This window comes from Nannospalax galili, unplaced genomic scaffold (assembly GCF_000622305.1).
Source record: "Nannospalax galili isolate Female #2095 unplaced genomic scaffold, S.galili_v1.0 scaffold278, whole genome shotgun sequence".
Taxonomy (NCBI): Eukaryota; Metazoa; Chordata; class Mammalia; order Rodentia; family Spalacidae; genus Nannospalax; species Nannospalax galili.
Window position 1 is genome coordinate 6,714,502 of NW_008347536.1, and position 12,723 is coordinate 6,727,224.

The window sequence follows — 12,723 nt, forward strand, 5'->3', positions numbered from 1 at the left end:
TTGCTGTTGCTTTTCAAGTGTGTTGAGTTGCAGTGTTGTCATTTATTTGTGTTCTTTCCGATTTTTGGATGTAGGCACTTAGAACTATAAACGTCCCTCTAAGGACCGCTTTCAGTGTGTCCCAGAGGTTTTGTCATGTTGTATTGTCCTTTTCATTTAATTCCAGGAATACTTTTATTTCTTTCTTAATTTCTCTATTGTTCCATTCATCATTCAGGAATGTGTTGTTTAATCTCCATGTGTTCATGTGGTTACCAGGGTTTCTTACGGTGGTAAGCTTTATTGCATTGTGGACTGAGAGAATGCATGGAATTATTTCAATATTTTTATATTTGTTGAGGCTTGTTTTGTCCCACAATTTGTGGCCGATTTTGGAGAAGGTTCCATGGGGCACTGAATAGAAAGTATATTCTTTGGTTTTGGGGTGGAATAGTCAGTAGATGGCTGTTAGATCCATTTGATGTATGGTATTGTTTAATTCAGATGTCTGTCTGTTAACTCTCTGACCTCTTGACCTATCTAATGGAGTCAGTGGGGTATTGAAGTCCCCTACTATTAATGAGTTGGGGTTAATCTGGGTCTTAAAGTCCTGTAGTATTGTTTTTATGAAGTTGGGTACACCAGAGTTTGGTGAATATATGTTCATGATTGTAATATCTATGGGGCGTGGGGCGCTCGGGGTCCCTGCGCACACTCTCGGGATGGCAGGGCGGATCCGTAGGTGTGCGTGCGCTCTCCCGCCGTGCGTCTGGAGGAAAGCTGGTCTGGTCCCGTTGGCTTCTCCGTGTCTCTATGGGCCTTAGGCGTGGTGTGCGTGGATATCTCGGGGTCGCTCCGGGCCCCTGGATCTCGGGGCCTCTGCCACACCTGGCTAGTCGCTGGCAGGTCTGGCCACAGGCGTCTCTGGCCCTGGCTGCGGATGCCCGCAGGCTTCTCCTGGCGGCTGGAGTCCCAAGTCTCTGGTGCTGACAGCTTCCTCTGCTACTGAAGCATTGTTCAGCCGAAATCCCGTCTCTATTTCACCCGTGTACTATTCCTCAGGATGCGAGTTCCCTGGCCACAGAACCACGCAGGGAAGAGTACGAAGACGGTGAAAGCTAGGGTGTCTGCGGGTCGGTAATGAGGGAGTGCGCCCCCCGGAGAGATTGGGCTGCCGGTAGTGACACAAGACTCAAGACTTAGTCTGTGTTACAGCTTTATTCTCTGAGATCCAGCTCCCTGTGTCCCAGCTCTCTGCGACCCAATTCTCTGCAGCCCAAATCTCTGCCTAAGACATTTATACCATGGGGGTAGTGGTAAAAGCTTTGGCTGTTAGATGCTTTGTGAGGCACATAAACCCGAGCTGCATGAGCTGTCTGGTGTGAAGGGGCTTCCACTTTGCATAACAGAGGCTCCCAACAATATCTTCTATATCTTAACTAGAACTATGGTTTAAACTTAGGTGCCATTTCCTGACTCTCCTCTCTGACAGTTTCTCCCTGTAGCCCCAGCTTGCCTTGAACTTGCTTTGTAGACCAGGCTTGCTTCTATCTCACAGAAGTCTGCCTGCCTCTGCATCCAGAGTGCTGGGATTAAAAATGAGTGATACCACACCTGTTTTTTTGCATACTCCCTTAAACAAGAGTCATATTTGGCCTTCTGTACATAGACAATAACTTTTAAGAATGCGGAGTACTGTTTGTTCTGAAGGTTCTTGCCTATCTTGTTTAAAAGCCTCTGACTTATCAGACCCATGCTGTGTCTAAACCAGGAGATAAGTTCTTACAAATGAAAGACAAGGCACTTCAATGGAAAACCGAAACCTTTTGATTTAATTCCCTTGAATTTTGTTTCTTGTCCTCAGTTGGATTCTTCAAAACTCTGTTACTCAGTTCAGTTGTATAACATGCTGCTTGGATGAAGACATCTAACTAGGGTGTGTCAAATTTAGAGTACTTGAAATTAGGAACATTGGAGAAGGCTATAAAGGGTTTTTGTGTAAGCCTTTGGTTCTGGCCTAGTCCATTAGTGCTGCTGTCACAAAATACCCAAGACTGCATCATTTATGTACAGCATAAATTTATTTCTCACAGTTGTGGCAGCTGGGACATCCATAATCAAGGTGCTAGGTGATTTGGTGTCTAGTGAGGGCACAGACCCTGATTCCAAGATGGTGCCTTGGAGCCTGTAATCTTGTATGGCAGAAGTCAAAAAATTAAAAATGGACAGAAACTAGTTTCTTCTAGCCTTTTGATGAGGCAATAATCCATCTGTAAGAGTCGAGACTTCAGCCTTGAGTGTTGGCACACACCTTTAAGTCCAGCACATGATAGGCAGAGGCAGGAAGCTATCTCAAGGCCAGCTTGGTCTATGTAGTGAGTTCTGGGCCAGCTGGGCCTATAGGGAGATCCTGTCTCAAAAAAATCAACCAAACAGATGGGGTGAAGCCATCATAAGTTGATCACTTCCCCAAAGGACTCCTCTGTTATTATTATCCCAGTGGCGGTCCGTTCCAACACAAGAATTCAGACCACAGCGCTCCAGCCTCATCTCTGCTCTATCAGAGAAGGAAGCATTTTATCAATTAGCTGTTTTCCTTACGAGATTATCTTCAGCGAGTATTTATATGGGTTATTCTAATACCCTGAACGTTAGGTTCAACCTCTTTTTCCTTATAATAAGTAAAGCTGAAGATCAAGTTGAATGAAGTGGAATCTTTATTCCTTGATGTTTTAACATGTGAGTTTTGGTCAAATATATTCTTTTCTTTTAAAAAAGTTTTCTTTCTTTGAGAATTTCACATATGAGTACTATGTTTACATCATTTCTATACTCCTTCCCCTCTCCAACTCCTCTCTCTCTCTCTCTCTCTGTATGTATGTATGTATGTATGTATGTATGTATCTATCTATATCTATCTATCTATCATCTATCTATCATCTATCTATCTATCATCATCTATCTATCTAATCTATCTATCTATCTATCTATCTATCTATCTATCTATCTATCTATCTATCTTGCACCGAGTCCATCTAGTGGTGCTCATGTGTACACATGTGTTCTGGATAGCTGCATTTGACCTCAACTGAAGCATTTCCACCATCAGCTTGGCCTGCAATCTTGTCTGTGAGGCATTTTCTTAGTTGCTAATTGATGTGAGAGCGCTCAGGCCATTGTGGTCAGTGCCACCTCTGGGCAGGTGGTCCTAGGTGGTATAAGTAGGCTGAGCATGGGCCAGGGGAGGAAGTCAGTAAGTTGCATTCCTCCATGGTCTGTGCTTCAGTTTCTGCCTCCAGGTTCCTGCACTGAGTTTCTGCCAGGCTTCCTTCAAGGATGAACTGTGATCAGGATGTGTAAGCCAAAGAAACCCTTTGCTCCCCAAGTTGTTTTTGGGCAGAGTGCTTTATCACAGCAATAGGGAAATCAAACTAAGATAATGTGCTTAGGGCAGACACTAGGGGATTGAGATAACCTATCAGGGAGCTTGTACCTGGAGAAAACAGATTTGCCCTCCCTCAGCATTCCTTTGGTTGCCTGTAACTCTTCATCTAGATTGGGACCCTGTGAAATTTCCCTAGCCACAGTCATGCCAACTGGGATTGCAACTGTAGTGTGGAGATTTTGTGGGTGCATCTTTCCTGTCATACACTATCTAGCAGCAGGCATCCTGGTTCTCTGCTCTTACAATCTTTCCACTCCTTCAGTGATGTCCTCTGAGCCTTAGGTGTAGTGGTTACATTGTAGATGTATCAATTGGGGCTAGGTATCACACAGTTGCTTATTCTCAGCATTTTGATTAGTTTCAGAACTTTTAAATAGTCTCCATAGTTGCAAAAAGAAGCTTCTTTGATGAGTGGTGAGAGCTACTTACCTGTGACTGTATGGATAAAGTAGAATATAGTAAGATGTTTCATTGGTTAAGGAAAGTGGCCATTGCAGGTTCGCCTGTAGGGTGGATGACCTCTACAACCCTGTGTACTTGGCTATATTTATAGTACTATGCATGGATTCCGTCCTATTAAGCAGACCTATTGTCTAATTAGTCAGCTGTTGATCACCCCCAAGACAAGAGTGCCACTATTGGACCGGTATTTTGCTGGGCTAGTCATTGTTGTGGGTCATAGACTTTACAGCTAAGTACACTCATTGACTGATTTTCTCCCTTGACAGCTGGCATAGTACCTCTGATACTATGAGAGCTAGTTTTTAGGGAGGAGGCTTCCAGGCCAGTTCCAGTTCAATTTCTCTAACTCCTGTGTCTGAAGTGTATGGTGTCTTCAGCAATAGGGTCTTACCTTAAAGTTCTGGGAGGCAACTGAGGTTAATGGCAATTGCCTATATTCTTTTGGTATTCTTTTGGACTAGCCTGATCAGCAGCTTGAAAGAAGGTTTCACTTGCCTGGTACTGCAAGTTTTGTTAGATAGCCTTCAGCTATGCCCATGCACTCACATATATATTATATGTATATTTTAAAGTAAGGTTATAAAATAATCTTTACCTATTGTTTTAGAGGCATTCTTAGTATTATTTATCTCTCCCTCCCTCTCTCCCTGTATTACCTTCTCTCCCACTCCAAGTTAAAGTCCCTCCCCCTGTTTTGCATTTCTCCCTTGATAGCACTTGTGTCCTGCTATCCTCCTGTCTTGTGCTCCTTCTCTCTTAAACCCCCCCCACAAGAATCTTTTCTACCTTCCTGTCTTCTGAAGTTATGTGAGGATATATGATCACATCTAAAGATTCAAAGCTAGGATCAACAAATGAGAGGGTACATGCAGTTTTTTTTTTTTCCTGGGTCTGGGTTACCTCACTTACAATGTTTTCAAGATCCATCCATTTACCTGCAAAGTTCATGATTTCATCTTTCTTTCCAGCTGACTAGAATGCCATTATGTATATGCACCACATTTTTCATTATCCATTTATCATTTGAGGAACATTTAGGTTTTTCCATTTCCTAGCTACTGGGGAAAGAGTGACAATAAACATGGCTGAGCAAGTGTCTCTGTAGTAGGATGTTATATTAGTTACTTTTCTGTCACTGTGATAAAGCACCATGACCCAAGACCGCTTATAGAAGGAAGAGTTTATTTGACTTATGGTTCCAGAGGATAAGAGTCCATCATGGTGGGGGAGGCATGGCAGGAGGCATGTATGAAAACCCAATGTAAAAAGTTATTTAAAAATTCAAAGTTCTAAGGGCTAGGGGCATGGCTTAGTCGGCAAAATGCTTATAATACAAGCATGAGTTTCCAAGTTTGATCTCAGCACCCACATAAAAAGTGCCTTGTGGCAGTCAGTACATGTGATCTGGGGCAGCAGAGATAGGTAGATCCCTGGAGGTTGCTGACCAAGTAGCCTAGCTGAATTGGTGAGCTCCAGGTTTAGTGAGAGACTGTCTCAAAAAATAAGATGGACAGTGATTGAGAAGGACACGTGATGTCTAACTCTGGCCTCCATACACACACGTGCACTCATATGCACATGTGGGCTAATACACACATGAACACATTCACACACACATACAGACACACACACACACATAGACACACACACACACCTACCTGAAAGTTCTGCTTTTCTGAAGAAACTGCCATCCTAAAGTAAAGGAGCAGTCTCAGGTGTCTCTTCTGTGTGCTTTGAAACATCTACTGGACCATTTGGAAAGAACCTTTATGTTCAGCCTTCTTTTCTTAGCTTGCCTCATACACATCTGAATGCGGCTGCTTGTTTTGGTTGGGAAATTCAATATGTAACTGTTGATTGGTGATTTTCCAGTGAAGATTTACCAGTTAAGGAATTTGGAGTCAGGTACAGTTTGGTATCTTTTGGCTTCTCCCATAGTTAGCTACTTGGCCTTGGGCAAATTGCCAATTTTTGTAATTAGGAAGTAATAATGATTACTTACCAAAGTTATTTAAGGAATAAACAGGTTCCTATGGAAGTAAACGCCATGAGAGCAGAAGTTTTATGTGTTTGTTGTCTGCTGAACCTATTGTGCCCATGAGTGCTGGATACATGGAGGTACTCAGTGAATATTTTTGGATAGGTGAAGCCTTAATAAATAAACACTAGCTGTTAATAGTTCCATTTTGGCAATTCTTTTAATTGAACGTGTTTTTTCTGGGAAGACTGATGTTTTCTACAGCCCATAGGTTATTTCACCAGTGACGATCCTCAGTTATTTACATAAAATCCCAAAGGGGGTCTCTGAAGAACTGGTTAGCTTAACATGGTTTGCCAGGCAAACTAATTATTGCCAGTGATTGGGTGAGGCTGGTTGCTATGAATTTTGCCCAGGCATCTCTCATGAAAACTGCTATTTATTTTAGATTTTTCAGTGATTGGTTTTGCTTGTACATGTCTAAACCGAGAACTTCAAGTCCACATGCACACTTGGTCTCTCAGCCACTCTAGACGCCGTTGCTAAGCCACCAAGTGCTGCAGGTGACCTTTTAAGCCAAATGCAGTTTTGCTTAGCACGTCACTGTAAGGACAGCTTTTTAAAAAATTTTGCAAATAGTGGAGGTTTTCCTATCTGGGGTGAGTTCCTCAAATTGATGTAATGATAAATGCTATTTTCTTAAGAGAAACCAACCTCTGTGTGGTTTACTCTGGTAGTTGAAAACTATGCTCTTTGGCATGGGAGTTTTCCCTTTTATTTTTAATAAAACCAATAAGATGCATTTTGGGATTAATTTTTTTTCAAGAAGTATATTAATAAGTTAAAACTAAGTACTGTTTATGAGAAGTATATGATAATAGAAAAGGGAATTCAAGGTTGTGTTTCAAGCACATACACAACACACCTGAATGTTTATTTTGCAATTTAATTTATTCAGTTACCTAGAAAAAAACTGGTAGAATTAGTATTCTGATTGACTTTTTATGAGAAACACTTTTGAATCCACTTCCAGGATTCATTTACTTCCTGGGTGTATTACCACTTCCTGTGCTCACCGTGTATAATAATTACAGCAACTGCACATTTGTGTGGTGTTTTATAGTTTGGGCTTTATTTCCATGTGTATTATTCTATTTTGGCCTCATATCATTTGCATCAGAGAGAGGTATTGGTTAAAAAATGTTTTTAATAGTACACCTAGAAACGGAGGTTCCAAGATGTCAACTAGCTTAGTAAGGATATAAAATTTAGATCAGACTTAGTTCATCATTCTTTCTACTATTGCACATAGCTGAAGGGCAAGGTGCATATTTGTGTTAGTCCTTTATATCAACAATGCTCTTCCATGTCAAAAAACTACTGAAGAGATTACACGTTCATGAACCTGCACGGATCTACTCATCTACTCATAGATCTCTTTGGAGGACATTCAATATGAGGCCACAGACATTTTAACACTTAATGTCCATAAATATGTGTTTGGCTCCTACTGTGAGCCTGCCCTGGTTCTAGAAACTGGAGATACGGTTATAGAAGAACCCCAAATCCCTACCCTTGTGGAGCTCTGGTTTGGCAGGTAATACAAAAAGGTAGTGTCATCCAACATGGGGTGAGGACATGATGGCTAAGGAGAAAAAAATAAGTCAGGGAAGGGATTAATGAAATGCTAGAAGAAGGGGAAATCTCAGGAATAGCAGGAATACCTTACTAAGGGATAACTTTTGCAAAATGGTCATGAGAAGCATGGGAGCTAGCCATGAGGAGGCTGGTGGGGAAGGGTATTCCAGAGGCACAGGCAAGAGCAAAGGCCTTGAGAGATATGTGTCTTCAGATTCTTTTGGGCAGGGGAAGAAACCAGTGTAGCTGGAGTGAAGTTAGTGAGGGAGGTACTCACTAACTCAGATGAACTCAGAGAGGCAGCTGAGGTTTGGATTATGCAGGAACTTGTAGGTTCTAGGAGTGACTTTGGATTTTATCCTGAATGAGATGGGAAAACTGAAATATTTTGACCAGAGGAGTAACATAATCTAATTTAGATTTATAGGACAAAACTGCTTTATTGGCATTGGTTTGAGGGGGCCGAGGAAGAGGAATGGAATCAGAACAGTTTAAAGGCTAATATAATACCTGGTAGAGATAATGGAGACTTAGGTGAAGATAGTAGCTGAGGTGTGAGAAGTGGTCAGATTCTGGATATATTTAAAGATATAGATTGGATTAGAGGATGGCAGAAAACTTTGACTCTAGCAGCTAAAAGACAGTTTCTGTTAATGAGAACTGAGATGACTAGAGGGAATGATTGGGAGTTGGGAAATAATAGCTCAGTTTGGATCTGGTATGTTTGAGATGTTTGGGAAAGTTGGGTGATAAAGCATTTAGTGGTTGTGTAACTTTACATTACTATAAGAAAATACCTGAGGGTCTGGAGAGATGACTCAGTGGTTAAGAGCACTGGCTGCTCTTGCAGAGGACCCAGGATCAATTCTCAGCACCCACATGGCCAACAACTGTCTGTAACTCCAGATCCATGGGAATCTAATGCTGTCTTCTGACTTCTATGGGTATGCAGGGATACTAGCACACATGCAGGCAATACACTCATACACACAAAAATAATAAAATAGTTTATAAAAAAGAAAAGGAAAATACCTGAGATGCACAGCTTGAAAAGGGGAAAGACTCACTGTTCTGGAGATTTTAGTCCATGATAGGTTGGCTTCATTGTTTGGGAGCCTGTGGCAAGGCAATAAGTCTTGGCAAAGCATGTGGCAGAACTAAACTGTTCACGTCATGGCTGGTGAAAACGATGGGCGTAGACTGGGTCCTGTAATTCTCTTCACAGGCAAGCTCCCAGTGACCTGTAACTGTCTACTAGGCCCTGCCTCTGAAAGGTTTTCTCTACTTCCCAAGATAGGACTATGCTTTTAACACATGGGACTTTGGGGAGCATTTATATCTGAACAATAATGGTACTAATCTGTGTATAGACTGAATTTAGAGAAGTTTTTTAAAAAAGTTTTTAAAAAAGTAACTATGCACATTACAGGAATACTTTTGGTTCTCTGATAAAATGTCAGAACATACACAAAAACATTCTCCAGGTGATTAAAATAGAGGGTAAGGATAGGCCAACAGGTTCCCCAAAAGGAGAATGTAAGGCTGGCAGGCTAAGGCACTTGCTACCAAACCTAATGGGTGACAACCTGAATTTGATCTTTGGTATCCACATGGTATAAGGAGAGATCGGACTCCCACACATTGTCCTCTACTTCCACATACATACACATACATTGTGGCACACATGCACCACCACCCACATGTGAATAAATAAGTGTAATGAAAACACTTTTAGAGTTCCCTCCACCATCTCAGAGTAATGCATCTCTCAGCTCTCACCAGAGAAGCTTCTTTATGCAGCAGATGATGATTAATACAGAAACCAACAAATGACCAACCTGTAGAGAAAAAGAGGCTGCAGAGTGCTTATCCCTGAGTAGGACACCTATATCAAGCTTTTGCCTCCCAAGGCTCAGAGATAATTGAGGAAGAGGGGGCAGAAAGATTGTAAGAGCCAGAGGTGGTGGATGACCACAGGGAAATAGAATTTTCCAGACAGCTGGTCAGTTACTCATATGGACTAAAAGCAACAGAGGCAGCATGCATAAATCCCAGGCAAGCTCAAACCAGACAAAATCCCAGTATAGACATGGGGAAGAAATCCCAACTCAAGAAACTTTTGGCAACTGATGGCTGCTGGGAGGAGAAGAGTCAGTCTTTTTCAATCATGGGACTCTTAATAGATTAACCAGGCTCCAAAAGCTGGACCCACACTGAAGGACATTTGGAAACACAAATTAGACTCACTCTCTCTCTCTCTCTAGACTCCCTGTATATAGACTGTATATAATAGCACACATTAAGTTGGGGGGGATCTAAATACAATCAAAATATATTGTATGAAAATCACAAAAATTCAATAAAAATTATCATTGCAACCCTACCCTCAGTTTTCTAAAATGGCTAAATAGAACATTTGAATCGACATCTAGCTTTTAAATATATCTTAAAAATAAAATTTTTTATGAAAATAGAAAAGATACTTGTAAAGGGGGACTATGACCTAATACTTGCTACTTGCCAGACACTTAGATTCAGATTTTTCAGTGTTAATTTTGGCCTTAAGGTTCAGAGTTTCCATGGCCAACACAAAACTGTAAATTTACTTGAAGCATTATAATTTGCTTTGTAATTATTTTGTAATTCCACTGTACGGTTATCAAATATGAAATTTGTAGATGACAATATTTTGTCACCATGTCGCATAAAATAAATGTGTGTATGTGGTGTGTGGCTTCCAATGTGTTATCTTCCAAGTGCAGATGGATGAATTGGCATCATTAGGTGCTACATGTGCTGTGGTGATTTGGCAGGTGGAATGTAGCGATAATCAATAGTGTTTTAACCCACCATTGCAAACAATAGACAGCTAAGTATTCTTATTTGCTTATTCAGGATACTTCTACACCTTAGCCACATCTCATGAGTCACCCTACTCACTTTAAAATAGGCCCTCTGCTTTGAGCTGCATTGGCAACTGAGATATGAAAGGGCCCAAACCATGCTTTTTATTTTCCCATCAATTTTCATAATAAAGGTGAATATCATCTCTTATTATTTTTTAAATCCCACCATGGCTTCTATAACATCTAAAGAAAACAGAACTCTCAAAAGAAAAAAAATATCACAGATGAAGAAAGGTTGTTTAATAAAAATTTATCAGATAACTATTATTTTCCTTCTTAAAAAAGATTTAATTTTTATTTTATGTGTCTGTGTGGAGGTCTAAGTGTACATATGTGCACTACATGTGTTCAGGTGCTGGTGGAGACCAGAAGAAGGTATTGTATCCCCTGGAACTGGTGTTACAGGCACTTGTGAGCCACCATGTGGGTTCTGGTTACTGAACCCAGATCCTCTGCAGAGCAGCAAGCACTCTTAATCACTGAGCCATCTCTCCAGTTCCAACTTTTTTTTTTTTGTTGTTGAGGCAAATAGTAAGGGCAGTCTTCCTAATTTATGGGGAATTTGTGCAAGTTTTCAAAGACTGTAATTTAAAAAGGCGTTATATGTGGAAACATGCTGCCATATTTGGTGTGAATCAAGGATTATGTCAAAAGGATAAAGTAGTGAAACAGAAAAAGATCTAGCATCTCAAAAAAAATTTTTTTTAAAGAAGTTACAACTCAAAAGGATACTATTATAAAAGCTACTTATGTGGTAGCATACTTACTGGCAAAAATCTCAGAATCATTTTCTGATGGTGAATTTATTAAGTAGTACATGAATAGCATGGTATATTGACTATATCCTGATATAAGGGAGATATCTCCAAAATCTCTGAAGTCTCATCAGACTGTAGCCAGGTGAACTGAGGAAATTGGAAAATCAATCGCAGGAAGTTGCAGAGTAGATTGTCAGCATATCTAGTATAGTCAGTGGTGATGCCCTGTGATGTAAGCAAAAGAGCTGAATTTGTAAAATTAAAGAAGGTTATGAAATTGCCTCCCATACTCATGTTTAATGAAGTATCATTGCATAATGCAGTAGCAAAATTAATGTGCACTAATATGCAAAGTATTAAAAATGGATGACATCATGCAAATCATCAAGATGATGAATTTCATAAAGGCCAGAGGATGAAATTATTGCCAGTTCCTGGAATCCCTTAGAGGTGTTGATGCTGACAATGGTGACATTATTTACTTTTCAGAAGTAGGATGGGTAGATAAAGGTCAAATGATGAGACTATTTTATAAGATGAAAGATGGTTTCAAGTCGTTCATGGGATTAAAAACAAAATTTGTGCCAGAACTTGATGATGAAAATTGGATTAGAGATCATTTTTGGTGAATTTAATATTTCATTTAAATCAGTTAAACATTTGTCTTCAAAGTGAAAACTACCTTACCGTTACCATATTTCAAATTATAAAAGTGTTGTAATTGAAACTAAAATAATGACATGCTCAAATTAATGCAAACAATTTCATGCATTTCAGTTCGTTGGTTGAACAGCAAAAAATAAGTGGCCTTGTGCCCTGATTTGATACGAGAATTTGAAAACAGATTTCAAGTTTTCTGGGAGAATAACATTTTGGTATATTTATAACTCTATTTTCAGGTATATCTATCCCCTCCACATAAACATGTTACCTGTCAACTTTCAAATAGGATGCATAGAGCTCCAATCTGATGTTCATCTTAAGGAAAAGTGGACTCATGTCTCTTTATTGGACTTCTATAGGTCCTAACTTCCCAGAGACAACTATCCCTTGGTTCATAATCACACCTTATTCATAGCGCCACCTTTTGGCAGCACCTACATTTGTAAACAAATATTATCAACTGAGTAAATTTAGAACCAAAATATCCAGTGAGCACCAGGAGAACTCACAGAACTGAGCCACTTCTGTCAGACCAGATGCTAATGCATTCATTTAAGTACAGTGTCAAATATGCCACTAGCTTCACGGTGCTCTCTTTTCCTCTGCTCTTATAACAAAATCTATTAAAAAATCAGTGATTTCACTGCTTAGATATATTTTCTTTTTTAGTGATTTTCAAACTTGGAGACCCATTTCATTATTATAAAAGACCTGATAGGCACTACATAAATCAGGATTATTATGTGAGAACTTTTTCCTTCAATGTCATTGTGGATATCACAAAAATTGTACATAGACCATTTTTTTTTTTTGCTTATTAGGTTTTGTTAATGTTGATGCATTTAGCATGTGGCCCAAGACAATTCTTCATCCATTGTGGCCCAGAGAAGCCAA

General features: G+C 40.0%; 1 protein-coding gene across 2 annotated transcripts in view; it reads left to right on the top strand.

Annotated features, from left to right (window-relative positions):
* The window catches only part of LOC103743050 (lysosomal Pro-X carboxypeptidase-like), a 108,117-nt gene that overhangs the window by 94,752 nt on the left and 642 nt on the right, over positions 1-12,723 (top strand). The gene's annotated exons all lie outside the window — the stretch shown is intronic.